The sequence below is a fragment of the Atta colombica genome, unplaced genomic scaffold (assembly GCF_001594045.1).
Source record: "Atta colombica isolate Treedump-2 unplaced genomic scaffold, Acol1.0 scaffold321, whole genome shotgun sequence".
Lineage (NCBI taxonomy): Eukaryota > Metazoa > Arthropoda > Insecta > Hymenoptera > Formicidae > Atta > Atta colombica.
Genome location: NW_017259428.1, coordinates 177481 through 183427, shown reverse-complemented (window position 1 = coordinate 183427; position 5947 = coordinate 177481).

Below are 5947 nucleotides of genomic sequence, written 5' to 3'. Positions count from 1 at the left end.
TATACAAAGGTTATCAATTTAATGCATTTATAATAATCTTAAAAATTATATTACATGAATATCAACGCAGAAACGAGTTATAGCTGCTTGAGAAATAGAATCTCCTCTTAAGATAGTTTCATTATTCTGCCCTTCGCAATCGTCATCGCGTCTGACCAAGAACAACCCTAGAGAGCTACGGTCCAGAGGCTATCCCAGGGTCATTTCCATTTGCCCCTTGCAAAGTGGAATCATTTCCCAAGAGTCTACATTTCCCCGACCTTCGAGTTCGCGTGGCACAGCTGTGCTGGCCAGTAGTCCCTTCTCCTTTCATTCAACCGATGAAGCTTGGTCGAAAAATCGATCATCGATTTAGCTCTCTTGTTTATGAAGAAATATGTCTCGAAATATCGTTTTAATTTCCTAAGTGATGATTGCTTAATATTTTTTAATTATTTTTATTGATTGATATTTATAAAAACAGAATCCACACTTTGAAAAAAAAATTTTGGGTTTTTATTTCTACTATAATTACATAATAAAATACTATGGTTAGGAGTTCCATTTTTATACTTATTACTGCTATAATATTATATTTAAAATTCTATATACAAAAAAGAATGTATGGTTACTGTCTAAAATGATTATGATTTTATAGTCTTTTTCGAGACCAATCATATATTCTTTTCAGAAATATCAAAAGCTTTTCTCTCAGTGTACATGAGTTAATTCTATCGAAATCTTGAAGATAAAGTTATCGTATAGCTATATTTTCTTATAACCTCTATTCTGGTTTATGCTCCGGTGGTTTCATCAAAGGCAGGCTTCCACCCGGAACTAACTACTAATGTAGCAATCTTTTTCAAGCTCTTATGTAGTCGACTTATGATCGTGCGATTTACATGGAAATAGATACGTAACGTTTTTTAGTTTACTCGGCTATTTATTTGAACTTCGCATTCGTATAAAAAGTTCAGCAATAATTCCATGATAATTATATTTCACGATTTAAGATATAAAATTCGCGTCTTAATCTCATGACAGTTTTAGCGTTGTAAATCTAAAACGGATAATCGAACGAAGAAATTCGATAGCTAAGAAATTCTCCCAAGTTCCCGACTAGTTTCGGATAACATGGTCGTACGCTCGTGACAGTTTATCAAATTGCAAGGCTGCCCTCAGTACCCGTAAAGGGATGTAAGGGTCGTGGAACGAGGAGGTAGCTTATTAGAGCCGCGACAGCGACCCCGACTCCACCTTGAAACCTCCGGCCAACCGCCACCCTGCCAGAGTCTTACCACCTTGCTTCCTTCCATCTACCCTCTTCTATCACCTGTCTTCGACGCTTCCTACGCCCTCTTTCGTCGTGATGTTCTCATCTAACCAGTTCACGACCGTATAGTTTAAGCTCCATGAAAAAGATTGTCCGTAAAAGGTCGTATGGAGACTAAAATATATACTTAGTGTTCCTCTTTAATCTTGAAAGAGATGGAACTATGAAAAGAATCATCTTTCAAGTGATCGGAGGACAATATACGTATTTGAAATATACGTGAGATAACTTTAACAACAGTTAACAGTTAGATATGTGAAAGTTAGATATGTGAAAAGACTGGGCATAGAATTTATATCCTTTTCTGTTGAAAACTTGAATCAAATATCTAGTTGAAATTTCTGAGAGAATAGCCTCCTGAATGACAACGACGAAGAATATACATCGATGCGCGATCCCAAGGGATATGTAGTTTCTTACGCAAGAACAGGACCGCACACAGTCTGATTTTGAAAGACGCAGAGCTTCCTGCTTCTCTCTAGAGGGTAGTTTTAAAATTCAACCCCATACGAAGAACTCGGGGGACATATGTTACATGACACTCATATCAATCTCGAAAATCGATATGAAGCATAGCGTTGTGGAAAATAAATATTGGTTCCTAATATCTTATATATTAAAAGAAACAATGTTGCTATTTTCTAAAATAATTATATTTATGAAGTATTAAAGTTTTATCTTCTTGCTAATGCCAGAATGAAATAACAAATGCTTCTCTCTGTAACGTAAAAAAAAAATCCGATTCGAATACCAGTGATTCAGATCAATGCAGTTATCCGGAGTCAAAAATTGACAACATAATTCTTTTCACGAAACGTTTTTATTTTCCTGTTTTCCAATTAATCACCTCCATGCACGACAAAATCATGGATTCTAGGTTACGTTCGAATGCATGTTGTGCATATCAGAAGCGGCTGGCCACGTCGCGCTAATCGTATCGATCGAGCACTCTTAATCCATTAATGAACTTCCCAGGCTCGTTTTACCCTGGGTATCCGGGCTTTTCGCAGGCGCCGTCTGTATCTGTTACATCCCGCCACCAAGTGTGTGTACGTGTATGTGAGAGTATGCGCCTTTACTTCACGTACGTTCGCTGACAAAAGTTTCAATTAAAACTGTTTCAATTACTTTAATTTGTGGTGTGTAGATAATTTTTAATATCACCTTACATTTATACATCTTTATTATATAATATCATGGTAAAGAGAAATTAGTTAATTATATATAATGCATTGTTATTTAAAATATCGAAAACTCATAAATTCTAAGACATAAGATAGCTCTTCGAATGTATTTTTATTCTCATTATTTACTTTGCAAATTAAACTTTGCATTTTTTAATGATTTTTTAATGTATTTGGAGATCATCATTTTTAGGTGATGATTATCAGCACTTTTGGCTAGGACTTTACAAGCGTACGTATGTATTTGTATAATGCGACACTTTACAGACTCTTGTTGGTTGACAGTGATTTTCCATAGGATACAAAACTGTCGTTAGACCCTTTTGCGAAAAGGTCTGTCTCCAACCCTCATGTACGCAGTTCACCTAAAACTTTTCCTACGAACCGCACACGAGGGTGTAACGCTGTATAGCGAAGGGTTAGAAATTTCTCATTGTTCCTCTTTTTTTCCGCATCTTTCTTGCATTTATGTCTGATGCTTTGCTAAAATTTAGAATTTCTTCTTTCTTGAATGGAAATAATTACAAGAGATTGTTGTACCTTAATCACAAAGTGAGGCAAACGTAAGATTGCAATCGCACTTTTTTGTCGATGCTCGATCACACACACATACACACACCCACACCCACACCCACACACACACACACACACACACACACACACACACACATAGGACAATATAAATAATAAAAATTATATATCTATATATATTTTTATCGGTTCTTGGCATTTTCTGTATGCAAAGCTATGAAAATCGCCCGAAATTCCTTTAACAGAACCGCCAAACAAGCGATGAGTCTCTCACGCCGCCTTCATCCGACAACAAATTCCTCAAATATTTATCTGTCTTGCACCCTCGAATCTTTCTAGTACGTCGCCCCAAACGCCACTTCCGTTTCGTACTCGGCGAATGTGTCAATTCTGACGCCTATCGACATATGACAAACACCCTTCTCGTTTCCCACTACTTGTCGTCTTGTCGTTTCTGACATGCCTGACAATCGGGACAAAGTAACGACGTAACAGGGAGAAAGTTGAAGGCGAAGATACGGCGATTTTGACATTCTTTTTTAAATAACTTGTAGAAAGTACGATATTAAAAGTCAATCAATTACATTTATATTTTAGTTAATATATTTGTTAATTCCCCCATAACTGAATATATTTGGTGACTTTTGAATAATTTCTTACATAATATAATTTTAAATAGTATAATGATTTGGAATAATTTTATGTTACACAATCTTATTTTTCACAATTTTATTCTGTTTAAGTAAAATAATTATCGTAATATATTTATGTTAAGTTCAAGTATTGCAACTTTTTATAGTCAAAAATTTGAAAACTATAACAGAAAACATTTTAGCGAGTTCCAATGATCCATATATTTTTTTTAGCGTCATAAAATATATGTATTTCTACGGATTAATATAGTTTTCTTAAAAATCAAAATTAGCCAGTAAGAATTTCAATTGTTCAATATACGTATTCTTAATTTAATGATAAATTACGGACAACTAGCGATTTACGCATAAAGAATTTACGCATAAAAAATATATTCTAACCACGAAGTAAATAAAAAAATTTCTGACATGTCCAGTCCATTCCTAAATCTTCTATATCAGATAGGAATCTCCGTCGATTAAATTGAATGTTCGTGACATGTTTCACGCACCGGCTGCATGCAATTAATTTATTTTTCCCCGCTCGAGCGTTAATTGTTAAACTTAGATGAGCGGTCGTCGACGATTCCGCAGTTAGACTTCGAGATGGAAAGAAGGAGACAACTAGCTACTAAGAAGAGAGAAGAGAAGAGACAAGGATGCGACCGGACGTCCAATGTGAACAGGACGAAGAAAGACGAAGAAGGATGATCGTACGAAAGACGGTGAAGAAGAATCGAGGAGGGTTGCCGCCTAGGCCAGCGGCAGACCGAGATGAGAGAATTGAGAAGTTCCGAAGGGAAGCGGGAAGCCAAAGACATGTCGCGACAGATAGATTGGGTTACTGAGATAATTAGAACGATGAGCGATGCACGCCTCGTTGAACGATTCTTTTTAGTCAGTCGGCGGTTGGTTTCGTGTTTTCCAAAGAAGCGATAAAGGAAAGTGCCGCCGAGGGAAGATACGATCACTGAGCATGCCATGTCCAGGAATCACGAGAGGGTACGGCGCGTTTCCTCGTCGATAAGTCTCAACAACGAAGATATTACGGCACCCTAGTGACATATTTTTATGCGCCGCAGCTACGACGTCGTCGTGCGATTGGTCGTTGAAGTCGGCGTCCCCGTGAGATCGCTTGACCGGAAATGTGTTGCCGTCGTAAAAACATCCACGGCACGTTTGTTCGACCGGAATATATTTATCGCGATTTCTCCGTGAGCAACGATATTCCTTGGCAATCTTCTCCTCATCGGCAGAACTTTAGGAAACGCGATCTACTAGAGATATATCGTAACGCTGTAACGCTACAAGTAACGCTATAAGTAAATCCGTTATCAGAAGCGAAGATCTGTTTTTTCCTTTCGATTTCGCACAGTTTTCAGATTACGAGCTCTGCGCACTCTGCGCACGACGTCGCGCTTGACTTTACTCTATTTGCGTTGAGGGACAGCTGAATATTTAATCGGCTCTTCTCAACCAACCCCGCCTCCTTTGCTCCTCCACAAACCCCGCTTCTCGTCCGCGACTCTCAGTCCCAGTTGCGGTGAATTATTTAACGCCTGCAGGGAGACAGTTATCTATGCGAACCGACGTGTCAGCGAGATTTTAGTATTGTTTGTTTATTGTTTCTCTGTCACGTACGCAATCAATGACTGTGCAACTCTCGAAGCACCGCTGTGCCATGAACTGCATTAATATGTAGTATAATAATAATACTTGGAATGAGCCGGTCATGTCAGAAATTCAATTTATCAGACGCACAATTGAATGAATGATTAAATTAAATAGATAATTAATTGAAGAAACAAAGTCTGAAGAGAGAGAATAAAGTAGAATATCAATTTTTATTTGATGTATTCTTCTAACACGTATGATTAATTTGTACATATTTAATATTGTAATATAATATGATTATCTCATAAGACAAGTATTATGAGATTATATCAAAATTTATAATTAAAAGAAAGAATTAACAATAATGATTTTATTGTGTTTTGAATAGATATTTAGAAGAGAAAAGTTAAGCTTAATTCTGTCAGCGCGTATTTTTATCTCATTCGTGCATAGAAATGCTGAAATATTCCGGTTCAAATAAGTCGAAGACGAGGTGGCAAGATATTTGCAGGAGTTTCCCCTTGTTGAAACCAAATCGGTAAATGCATAGGGCGATTGTTCGACAAATAGAGGTTGGGAGTAAATAATGTGTAAACACAATTTCTGCTATGTATTGAGAAACGTAGTCTTCTACGCGCATACATTTTACACATGTTTTATGAAAAAATCAAATG